Below are 13,573 nucleotides of genomic sequence, written 5' to 3'. Positions count from 1 at the left end.
CTCAATTAATGGCAATGCATTTACAATAAGTCTCTTGCCACAATAACAACACTGTCTGGATTTGCCATCAGCTGGTTGATTGCAGCATCGTGCAGCCTGCAGCCTAGCATTTGTTTGCAGGGGAACATATACTGCCATAATTATTACCATAATGAATTTTTTAAGGAGAAAGAATAGTCTGTACATTAATGTTAAAAATTCCAGATCCAGATAGCAGTGTTTATGTATGTCAGTGGCTGTGCACCAGGACTTGTGAATGTACACACACAAACCTCACCCTTTGGGTCTTCCCCAAGTCCCCTGTCCTGTTCGCACTACTAGTTAAGAGCAACCAGCTAACTTGATAGCAGTTTGACTCAATAATAATAAAAATAATAAAAATAATAGTAATAATAATAATAATAATAATAATAATAATAATAATAGTAATAACAATAATAGTAATAATAATAATAGTAATAATAATAATAATATGGTGCTTCCATGCACATCAGCAAGCAAATAGGAACACTAGCACTTGCATGAAATTAAGCATATTAGCATTTCTGAAGGTAGATTATTTAGCCTGCTAAAATAGCAGGTGTGGCAGCAAATGTCTGTTCAAAACACTATGTCACAGGTATGAGTATCATGTATTTGCTATAGTATGATTGTTCATGTTTGTAAATTTAAAGCTTACAAATGCTGTATTTACAGTGTATTACAGGTTATTAAAATGTGGCAGTAATTATTAGGATATAGAGAATTGTAGTGTTTAAACAAATCATTATGTCAGAAGTATGTTTAGGGGAGAACACACCCTGACCCACCCAGAGTTGACACACACTTACCTTACATTATTGATCATAAACTTGAATAGCTACAATACTGTCTGCTAATCATGCAGTTTGAAGTTTGCAAAGTGTGTACCCAGACAAAATCTGTGTTAAAACTTTCCTTTAACACCGAGTCATACATGAGTCAGACATGATTCTGAATAAATGAATGAATGAAAAAATGAAAAGCCTTATTTCATTTCAAACTGCACTTCAGGAACACTGAGCTCAAGTTCTGAGGAAACTTCCCTGCATATTTTCAGGGGTTTTCTGCCTCACCATGCCTGAATCACCTCATAATGAGCTTGATAATGAGGAGACAGGGTGACTGAGGCAGTGAACACTCCTCACTGAGCATACTGGCTTCCAAGAGCTGGAGCTGGGAAGACCTATAGGTCTGTGACACACACTCCCACCCAGTCCTGATACTAAGAAGGTGGAACCTACAGGCTAATATGCAGCTGCTTGTGCATCAATAGGCGTCTGGGGTGTCCATCACTCAGGGAGGCGTGGCTGAAGGCGTGGCCTTGCAGACTCTGAGAGCTGGCTGAGGTAATCTCTAAAGGAGAGAGTAGTCACCAATAATTATGGAAATGTAGCCACAACTGTACAGTATATTTCACAGCCATGTATATTACATATCACAGACAGGCTTACCAGAATAAATATTCCACACATACAGCTCATATATATCTGTGTGTGTGTGTGTGTGTGTGTGTGTGTGTGTGTGTGTAAAAACATGCTCCTGTTTTAGTCTCAACACAGACAGATATACATGTAGGAGTAGCAAACTGAAGTAAGAGCTCACCTTCACCAGTACATAGTCTCCAGCTTTAACAGTGACAGGTACGAATTGATGTGCGTAGACAACTACACAGGGTGGCCGGAAGCGTGGCCAACAAAACGGGAAGACAGTGCTTCAGTGGTAAAGTTCCTGGTGAACCAGTACATTCCTCACCATGGGTTTCAGAGAAAGGTGAGATCAGATAATGGCACTCATTTTACAGCGCGCAATTTGCAGGAGTTAGAGAAAATGCTGGGTCTGAAACATTCATTTGGGGCAGTGTATCATCCTCAGTCTCAAGGTAAGGTGGAAAGGATGAATCTAAATGCGAAAAACAAAGTGGCCAAAATCTGTGCACAGACAAAATTAAATTGGGTTGATGCCTTACCTTTGGCATTAATGCAAATTAGATGTTCAGTGAATGCAACAACTGGTTTTACCCCTTTTGAATTGCAGACAGGTTGAGGATTTCCAGGACCCCAGGGACCCTTAACAATAAATGAGAAAAGAAAAACATCTCACACACACATCATACTTTAATGAATTGCAAAGTATCGTTTCAGCTTTCTCCACGCAGGAGGGGGACCGGATGGGGAGCAGACAAACCCAGACGATACCCATTACGGACTCGGGGCTGCTGAGAGTCATCAAGAGAAAATGGAGTGAGCCGAGGTGGACAGGTCCATTCCAGGTGACAGAAAGAACCAGCCACGCCGTACGCCTGAAGGGTAAAGGGGAAACGTGGTTTCATCTGAGCCAGTGCGCCGCCGCAGAGTCACCGCAGAGGAGTCTGCAAGAGACAGCGAGGGACCTTGCTGAAACATCACCTAACTCACCTGACCCGGAAGGGGCAGAATAATCCCCGGGAGCAAAAGGGTCAAGGTAGTCCACCCTTAGACCCCGAAGTAAGAAGAACAGAACACCAGTGATGACTTCTGGACAATTGTGTTGTTTGATTATTTGTTGGTGTATTGTGTTGTGTGTTTCCATTTACAGTTTGGTCACGCTTGGGTTAAATAATAGCATGGCAGTAGGAAAGGATTAAAACATTAACAACAAGACGGTGAAGAAGAATGGGGGTAGAGATTGGTGGATGTGTAGCATGTGCAGCCGCAAGACCCAGACTTATAACCACCCCGGCACCCCTATTCCCACAAAAAGACCCCAAGGGTTATGCGTGCATGATTGGCCTGACTAAGGAAAGAAACCCTAAGAATTGTGACACTTTGAGCGTTATTTTCCCCCCCATCAGTAACAGAACCAGGACAGGACTATTTTCACCCGAAAAGGGGGAGGGGAACTACACGTGCTTCGTTAGAAGTTCAAGCACACCTCAAGTACGCTTGCTGCACATCCCGGCGGAATGGTGTAACCGCACGGTCACTGGGAACGAGTCTGTGGGTTCATGGGCACGAGCAGGATTGTATGATTATTGTGGAAGGATGACTTTGGTTGTTAACATGCCAGAGAATTCGGAGGCGACATGCGCCATGGTCAGGTTAGCAGCTCCTTTATTACTGATAGGCAAAAAACTACACAGGGACCCGGTAACTGATGCAGCAAGACAGTAGCGAGAGGCATACCATTTTGATTTAACAAGGAATACCCCCACATACATAGATGCAATAGGAATACCTCGCGGAGTTCCGGACAGACATAAGTTAGCAGACCAGATAGCAGGGGGATTTGAGAATATTCCGATACTTTCTGCATTATTCCCCATTACTCCAAATAAAAATGTGGATCGGATTAACTATGTACATTATAATGTCCTCAGGCTAGCCAACCTGACTAGGGATGCAGTGGAAGGACTTAGAGATCAGCTGGGACCAACCTCACTGATGGCGGTGCAAAATCGTATGGCATTAGACATGTTGTTGGCGGAAAAGGGGGGTGTCTGCGCTATGCTTGAGGATGTGTGTTGTACATTCATTCCTAATAATACCGCTCCGGATGGGTCAGTTAGTAGAGCATTGGATGGTTTGAAGACCCTATCAGAGGAAATGCATGAGAATTCAGGCATAAACAACCAGTTGGAATCCTGAACGGTGAGCCGGTTCGGTCAGTGGAAAGACTTAATTGTGTCATTGATGGTTTCATTAGCCACATTCACGGGAATTGCTGTGACATGCGGGTGCTGCTGTATTCCATGTATTAGGGCGTTAATGGTTAGACTAATCTCAGCTATGATAGAAAGGAAAGATGTGCATGAGGGTACCACGATGATGCCACTGATACAGGGGGAAAGGGACGTAGAGACAGGAGATGCCAGAATAAAGGAGTGTGATTGGTGATCTCTTTGTAGAGATCAAAAGGGGGAATTGTGGAGTTTCAGAAATTAAATGAATGCTAAGCTTACACTAGTAGAGAATAATGTGCAGAATGGAATAGGACTAATGCTTGAATAAATAAAATAATTACTGTATGTCCAGACATAACAGGAAATGCCCTAGACGTGCATATGTGTGATTATGCAAGAAGACATGTGTACGAGACGGTCAAACAGAGGTGACGGCTGAGATGGAAAAACACAAAAGCAGAAGTGGCACAAGGCGAGAGAAATATGTCTGTCTGTTGCAAAGTTATGCTTTAGATCTCACTCGCACTGTGTTGTGAAGTGATATCTCCAGAGCTCTGCATTAATAAAAGGCCACAGGGTAACACACTGTTTCCTGTCTCTTCTTTCCTGCATCAACGGACATGACACTAACTAATGATATAACAGAATCTGGCCCTTAGCTATTTTATTAGCTTTTTATCAGGGCACGCTTAGTAAAATGTCACATCTCTACATCAACTTTTTAAAAAAATTAACAGGCAATCAAATTATTTTGGCTATACTAAAACCTGTCCTGGAGCAATGCCTAGCTAGCTGGATAGCTAACACTAACATGCAAGACTGGGTTTGTTTTGCAGAAGTAGCAGATGCTAAATAGCTGCCTTGTAAAAGAGGTTTGCATTGGGGACTGTTTGTATTTGATGCATGCACTTTAGGTATTATTGCATAACGCTATTTGTGATGTATTTTTGTTTTTCAATCAGTCACATTCCGAGCCAAACTTCTCTTAGGTATCTTGTATCAGTGGAGAACTACTTTTGAAGGCATTGTTACTAGCTAACTGTTAGCTAGCAAGGTAACAAGGTAACTCTTTTTAAACAACAAAAAGAAAAAACACTTTAATGTGATTAACAACTATGAATTTACTAAGTTGTGATTGTTTCATAGAAGGTCTGATTAGCTAGCCTAGCTAAAGCTATGTTTGATACGTTTTGATATGTCTAACGACACTAGCATTTTTGGACAAGAGTAGCTTTATAGTTGCTTAGCTAATGTCACATAATTAAAAGTAGAATCAGAGGGAAATGTTGAATATTGTGTCATTGCACCAGCCATGAGGCATTAAAGTGTCTGGACAAGAACATAGCTAGCTAGCTAACTGGCTTAGATCACTACTGCAGCTCTCACACCTCGGTTTATTACATCATAATAGGTAATGTGGAATTTTTAAGGACCATTGTTGCGTCTGATAACCCGTTCAGAAAAGGTGTTCTTCAGCTGAATGAACAGATACTGAAACGAACACTAAAAAGATCATCCAACATTCAAGATATTTCAGTAGACACACTAGTGGAAGAGCTGCTGAGGTTCCTGAGCCATGAATGTCCGGCCTCCAGCATCTACTCTGGACAGGTATGTCACCGCCTTGCACCAGGACGCAGAGATCCGTGAGCATGACTGAGATGTAATTATAACTATATACACCTCATTAGTCTGATGCTAATGAGCACACATGCACACCTGCCGTCCAGTTCTTTAACATCCATATCCATCACCTTGATTTATCTTAGTAAGTTGCTGCTGAAGCTCTGTCTCTCTTTCTCTCTTTCCCCATGCCTCCTTCCCTTCCTGTAGGAGTGTGGATACACCACTGGCGTTGTTGCCTGATGCACCTCCTTTGGAAGAGGACACGGTCCACTGTCAGAACTGGCAGGAGACAGTGGAGCCGCACACACTCGCCTCTCTCGGCTCCCGGGAGATCGAACGGCAGGCTGTCATATATGGTAAAACAGCAAATGTGGTGCACAGCAACTGACTATAAAAGACAACTCCCAGTACACAGTTAACATGTAAAATGAAAACAATTATTTACTGATCTAACTTAAACTAAATAGCTACTAAATCTTTTGAACATACAGTATTCTATTTATTATGCACATATGATAATTCTATCCTGACTCATGAAAATGTGGAATTCTGAATTGTGTAACGTTTGTAAGAAATTGTAGTGACTTTGCTATATCCTCTTCCTCAGAGCTGTTCACAACGGAAGCATCTCACTTGCGGACTCTCAGGGTTCTCGATCAGGTGTTCTTCCAGAAGATGAGGAACCTTTTGACCGTCGAAGAACTTTCCTGTATCTTCCCCAACCTGCCCCAGGTCTACAGTCTTCATGGTCAGTCTCTCTGTGTGCGAGCGTGTGTGTGTGCGTGCAAATCCGCTCCATTTGTCTTAGTGTGTTTTCAAACCTAAATTTCTGAAGCCTACTTGGTGTCTAAATCATAATCAAGATTAAAGAAGTGTAAAACCCACCCAAACTGAGAATTTAATGACAGAACAATATCAGCTATCGGCACCATGCCATTACTGTGAGCAGGTATGGACTGGAGGCTGTACATGTTGTTTCTGCGGTGGCCTTCATGACACAAGTAGAGTTCTGTTGCCCACTGACACAACTTTCTAACAAACCACATATACACTGGCTCGCTTAAACAGATTCTGTTTTGTGGTGTTGCATTTGTGTTTCAGCGAATCTGTGTGAGTCCATGAAGAGGCTGAGGGACTCTTCTATAGTTCAAGGCATCGGAGACATCATGGTGTCTAGAGTGAGAGCTGGCTAGTGTTACTCCCTTTCTAGTTCACATCATCTTTTGGTGCTGTCTAAAATGAAGGGGTTGTTCTGTGTAGTGTGGGATATACTTGTTGCTTTACTTGATATGTCAGTAGCTCATGTGTTTGTGTGTGTGCGTGATAGTTTGAAGACGCTGCAGGAGAGGAGTTCCAGGAGCAGGTGTCTCACCTGTGCAGTCAGCAGAGTCAGGCACTGGAGCTCATTAAAAATAAATGCAAAGACCCGCGTTTCGCGCACCTTATACAGGTAACACTTTTTAGAGGTATAAAGCCTTTGGACAAACCTACAAACACTAGAGCTTCTGCCATATTTGTTAGTGGGCTGGGTTGTGAATTGGTTGACCCATACTTTGAATTGGAGACTATCCAGTCTTTTATATTTGACTTTTATTGCAGCACATAACTTCTAGTGATGCTGTTTTAGGTATAAATTGGTGTTGCAGTCAACAGAATCCACATTTGGACTTAGATGTCCTTGGCTCATTCGTGTGTGTGTGTGTGTGTGTGTTAGGAATGTGAAGCCAGCCCTCACTGCCGCCGACTACAATTAAAGGACCTTCTAGTGTCTGAGATGCAGAGACTCACCAAATACCCCTTGCTGCTGGATAACATCATCAGACACACAGAAGGCATGTATAGAAACACTCACACACAATGTATTGAACCATGAAAACACTTCAGTATACACACACATACCAGTTTACCAAGGAGGCAAGCACACACACCCTTTCTCCTGGATTAACACTAGTATGTGCCCCCACAACAGCTGGTTCTCCAGACCTGCAGACATTGGTGAGGGCACAGGCGTGCTGCCGTGGGATACTACGAGCTGTCAATGAGGTCGTCAGGGAGACGGAGCACCGGCGACTGCTCAGCCGTTATCAGCGCAGGCTAGACTTGTCCCCTCTGGAGAGGCAGGCCAGTCCTGTCGCTGCTCAGTTCAAGGTACGGCCTTACTATGTATCCACCATCTGCCTTCCAAACAGCTTCTCTGGTCTTGGAGCACCTGATCCAGAGTATGAATTATTAACTATATTCTTTTTCTATGTAGAATCTGGACCTGACCACTAAGAAAATGATCCACGAAGGACCGTTGACTTGGAAAGTTAGTAAAGATAAAGCTATAGGTAAGAGATCATCACAGCTGAACAAATCACTGTTCACTCTGGGGAATGCAGCTATTGAGAGCATGGTGCTATGCTGACTTGGAGTTATTTGGTTCCCTGCTACCTCACACATGACATGGTCTGAATAACTGTGTGTGTGTGTGTGTGTGTGTGCACCTGCATCTGCCTGTATGCTCATACGTGTGTATGCACATGTTTCAAGGACTTTTAATGTGAATGGATGCTTTCAGTGATCTGTGTACAAGCTTGCATACATTTTTGTTTTTCCTCTTGCAAATGATTACTTGACAGGTCCATTCTCACTCTGTGTGTGTGTGTGTGTTCCAGACATTCATGCTCTGCTTCTCTCAGACCTGTTGGTGCTACTCCAAAGGGGTCCAGGTGACCGTTTGATCTTGCGATGTCCAGCGCGCTCACTGGGTGGGGTTTGGGGTGGGAACACACACCTCAAAACCACCTTTTGCCCCGTTGTTCGCTTGGATTCATCTCTTGTCAGATCTGTGGCTACAGGTATATTTGTAGTTATTCTTACAGCTATGAATAGCCAGAATAGATGAATGGGTCTGGAATAACTATGTCTTTATTTTATTTTTAAAAAATTAAGAAGCCAGTTAGAAATTGCATGTGGGTTACTTTGAATACATTGTTTGACAACCTGCTCTTCTCTATCAGATAACAAGGCCTTGTATGTGATCAGTACATCAGAGAGACAGATATACGAGCTGGTGGCTGGGACTTCCTCTGAGAAAAACACGTGAGTTTGTTTTTTTTCCTCTCTCTGACCCACCATCTTGTCATCAAGGTCAACCAGTCAGCACTGCTGTGTCTGTATTGTGATTACATTTATGGTGTCGGGCCATTTATGGTTTAAATGACAAACCAGGCACCCAGAAGTATAGAAACCAAGCCTTAAGTGAAGTAGATATTGTGCATGAATGGATAACCATTTGAATTTTCCGCAAAATCAGCTCAGAAATATGGCAAGTATTTCTTTGAATACTATGCCCATATGTTCAGATGATTTTAACAACATTGTGCTGTTGTAGAAATTGGGACCTGATGGCTTTAGCGATGTTTCCACAGATGGAAGAACCTGTTAGAAAAGACCATCTCCTCGGCCTCTGGAGGCATTGAAGCCACCGAGCAAGGATCAACAGCTCCGTAAGTACTCAGGATTTTGAAAGTTTTCTAATGCTGCTGTAATGCTGTTAAGAGAAGGCAGAATTTCAAAGATGCACTTACAATGATTGGACTCCTGACATCTCCTCTAGGTCTGCGGTTCTACGGTTGCATGGTAATCATGTCGGTCGTCTAGGTAAGCCCATGTTTGTTTTTGTTTGTATACAATGTCATAGGATTTGCTCTCTGTGGTACTTATGGCTGATGCCTTTGGTCCCTAGATGGCTCCCTAACAGAAGAGTCTGGTTCTATAGAGAGAGATTCACAGAGTGATGATGAAAATGTTCTCACACCTACTATCCCAATTGACCAATCAGAAGCCTACATGCATACTGGTGGGCAGGGTTATGTGGGAGGACAAGCTAAAGTGGCTGATGCTGCTTTTCAAGATGGTAAGAATTTGTTACACTCCGTTACACAGTCATTGTTGCACTATGATCGTTAAACAGTATATTTCTGGTGGTGGTGGTGTTTTTATAAATAGAATTTTAGCAGGCTCAGATATTTACCAACTTTTTTGCACCCTTTGTGTTCTGCCAGTCAGGACACTAAGACTGTTGATCCTTGGATCCTTGGATCCTTTAGAGGCTGCCAGTCAGAAGCAGAAAGTGACATCATTGTCCTCACAGCAAGAAGGGCAGGAGATGCCTTGCAAGTCACCAAAAGGCCGTTCACACCTGGAGATGCTGAGGCATGAAACGAGGCCCTGCCAATCACGAGCAAGCATACGGCAGCGCATGATAAAAAATGTGGATGGAATCTTCCAAAGAATGGAGGGACTGATGAAAAACCTGCATCAGCTTAGGGTAAAGTGGATATATTACTCACTCTCTCTCAAACACACACACACACACACACACACACACAAACACACACACTATCATTGCAGCTAGCTAGCACTTTCATGTTATGTTTTAAAAGAATGGCTTTGTGCACTTGTGAGATCCTGGTTAACTCCTTGTTTTCATTTTCATAGGAGATTGAAGCAGACCAGTGTAGACTGCTCACAATGGTGAGAAAAAAGTCACCTGTCAGTCAGTTCAGATGACACCATCCATGGGTCTTCCTCCATTATCAGGACACCATCTATTTATCTTGGGTCCAGCGATGCTAAGTGTGTCAAAGAAGCAATTTATAAATACTGGGGCTAAACCTGTTTAATGCTGTAGCATAATTCTTTTTGATTGTACCAAACAAAAAGAACTAATCTGGAATCACTGGGATAATTTGGGGTTGAGTTTAAATGGAGCACACAGTTGAATATTAAAACATCACCGCAGAGCTTGGGTTTTGCTATTGCCAGACTGAAAACTGGCCTTCAAACCTGTAGCAATTCCTAATTTCAACTTTAAGAATTTTATGTATGTATTTGAATAATGTTTAGTATTGATTTTGGAGTTGATGTAATTATGTTGCTTATGGTGTACTACCCCTGCAGACTGTGACAATTGTATGGTCATCTTTCCAACCTGTTTAGGTAACAAAGAAGGGCCAACAGAACCAGCTCAGCCCGAGATCCATTCTACAGGATTCTGATTTATTACACGAGACATTGTAAAGAGTTTTACTTACACATTTGAAACATGAACACACACAATAAGGGTGTGGCATTCCTGCCATTTCATACATCCGGTGTAGCTCTTTACTAGAATCCCAGCATGCCTTTCTCCTGGGAGAAACCTGCAAATATTGTATTGTCTGCAACTGAGAAGAGAGAGACAGGACAGACGAACCTTCAGCACATGCACCGAGTTGGAATAAAAAGCATTCAAATGAAAGTCCAGATATGTGAGGTGTTTTTTTTTATCAGGTAAAGCTAAAGTTGGAACAAGGGAACTGAGGTGACAGTTTAAAAAAAAAATTAGTCAGTGAAGATGAAGAAATGGAACTAAAATGAGACTGAAAATGTATGGCTGAGGAAATGAATCTGCCCACTAAAGGGACCCCCCCCCCCAAGCACTTTGCCCAATACATGTATGTTAATACTCACTCACGCCATCAGTGACAAACTGGCAATCCAACAGGTGCCATTTTGCTCGAGAACCCATAATGTGCCCATGTCAACTTGAGGCAAGATGGTGGTCTTCATCTCTCTTCGCCTTATGGAATGTGTGGATGGGTGACTTAAACAAATTCAGGTTCTTTTGCACTGGGACCCCTGCAAGACACATGGGCTCCAAGAGGGTATTTTGCATTAATATCATCATATGTCTATGTTGTATCCTTTATTTTATAAATTAACACTATGCGAGAGCAAAGAATAAAGAGTGTGGAAGGAGTTTATTTTATTTCTTTAAGCGTTCTACAGAATAGAAAATAAAGGTTTGGCCTCTCTTTACGCACAATGGATAAGGCAGGGCTTACTGGGATTGCCATTGTGTTGTGGCAAGACATCATCTTCACTGCTCATTACTGTATACTTATTTGTGCAGCCCTGTTCTGGACTGACTCCTGTCAACATTGCAGGGGACAAAAAGGAACATATTTGTTGTCTGATATCATGTCATTATCGATGAAGAGGCACATTCTGTGTAGTGTAAATACTGTGAAGCTCGTCCCTCACCTCTTGAAATGGCTCAGTGATGCCAGGGTTGGTTTTTGACATATGAAAGGATTTATACTTTGATCTGTTAAGATGTTGGTAGAAGTGGCTCCTTTACACTGACTCCAGTTTGGCCTTTGTTGTATAATGGCTAATGTTATGGTTCAAAAAAGAATGAAATAGTCTAAGATCAGTGTTAAGGACTAAGGATTATGGTACTAATGTTTTAATTTAGGATTAGTGAAGAAATCAGTATTTGGTGGAATATCTCAGATTTTGATTGCAGCTTGTTCATGCATCTTGAGGTGTTCTCCACCAGTCTTTCACATTGCTTGTTAAATAAGCTTTGATTACCTAATCAGAATCTCATTAAATACAAAGAGCTGTACATGTGGTGGAATTCAACAGACTGTGGAATTGAAATCATTGCCAAACGCAGAGATACTAATTTGGACTGATCTCTTAATTTTCTTCGAGAGTTATGTTTTTATATATGAGTTTTTATTTTAAACTTTATCATAAAATGTATGGGGTTATGGTCCCATTCTATTCTGTTCAAATGTAGGCCTACTGTTTTTACAATTCCTGTGAGAAGCGTGTGTGTGTGTGTGTGTGTGTGTGTGTGTGTGTGTGTGTGTGTGTGTGTGTGTGTGAGAGAGAATCCAAGAGCCCCTATTTGAGATTGATGAGTGGCATGTGTTGGGAGTCTGCCCTCGACAAATAGTATCCTTGACTGTATTATCAGTTTTGTAAACAATCCCTGACAAGTGGGTGAGTGAGAAATGCATGCACATAGACACAGCAGAAAGAGGAGGTCTGTGTTTTTGGCTTCCTAATCAAGTTTGCGTTCCCTTCATATACAGCCAATCAGAGAGAAGGGGACAGACATTTAGAAATAGAAAGTGAGGAAAGTTGTGGTTCTTCATTAAAGGAATTGGATTAAGAGTCACTATTCTTAAGAATGTGTTTAGTACCTACTCAGGCACACACAACAGCTCCTTCAATGACAGTTGCTGCTGTTATTTTAGAGCTGACCACACACACACAGACCCAGGTAAACATACAAACAGCTCACTGACATATTTTTGCTCTCCCCAGAAATAGGGTTGTGTGGTTAAAGGTCATGTAACCATAGAAACGTAGCCCCCACACTGTTCACTGCTCCTGTACCCCCTTATTCATTGCCTTGGTAAGAGCCAAGCTTGGTAACCCTGGAGATGATGGGAGATGGCTGGGGAATGTGTGTGTGTGTGTGTGTGTGTGTGTGTGTGTGTGTGTGTGTGTGTGTGTGTGTGTGATGAGACCTTGTGGTGAGTGTGAGAATTGTGAAAGCACTGATTCACAAAGTTGTTGAATGATGGGCCTGTTTTTGTAAATTGCTTCCTTAGGGTGAAACACATTTAATACCTTGAAGGTGAAGTAGTGTGTAATGCTATTTTCTGGTTTGTTCATTATTCTTGCACAGTTCAATTAATAGATGAAGACTACAACCTTTGTTTGAATTTTCAGTGTGTATTCAAGATGTTCATTTTCAAAATGTGACTTAATTTTATACTATCACTGTTCCGGGACATTAATGGATTCATTGAAATATATAAAAAGAGATCTTTATAGATCTCTACATATTATGGTGTTGCTCTGATTTTATATGCACTTGTTCATTCTGAATGAGAACAGATTGTAATGAAATTGTGGGCACTTGTAGCTCACCTTTAAGAGCAGATAGAGCTTTGTGCTGACACCACCAGTCTTTGGTTTGATTAACAGGGAGCGTGTTCACTCTGAGATGTGTTGCTCTGGATTATGGTATTTGCTTTAAAGGTATACTTATTTCTCTTCCTCCCTCAGGTTAGTCCTCCTCCTCTTCAGCCTTCAAAATAGATTCTCTCAGGAGTAAGGTTGAACTGCTGCAGCTGCCGCTGGCTCTATCCTCTAAATCTATCTCAGAGCGCAAAACTCAACTGCGCAGAGCAACAGAACGTTCCAGGGGCGGAGCTGAGGTCCACAAACCCCAGGCACTGGCCCCAGACATGGACAACGAGTCACAGTACTCAGGCTACTCCTACAAGTCCTCCCATTCCCGTAGCTCTCGCAAGCACAGGTGCGTATGCCATTTCCCGACATTCTTCCCTTTTGCCTAAATGTGGGCGGGCATTGATGTTTTGTCTAGAACATACAAATGTGAATGTACACTACTGCAAACACTGAGGGTACCAC

This window comes from Electrophorus electricus, unplaced genomic scaffold (genome assembly GCF_041902795.1).
Source record: "Electrophorus electricus isolate QZ-2024a unplaced genomic scaffold, ASM4190279v1 Scaffold32, whole genome shotgun sequence".
Classification (NCBI taxonomy): Eukaryota; Metazoa; Chordata; class Actinopteri; order Gymnotiformes; family Gymnotidae; genus Electrophorus; species Electrophorus electricus.
The sequence above is the reverse complement of the archived record's forward strand: the minus strand, read 5'-3'. Positions refer to the sequence as shown.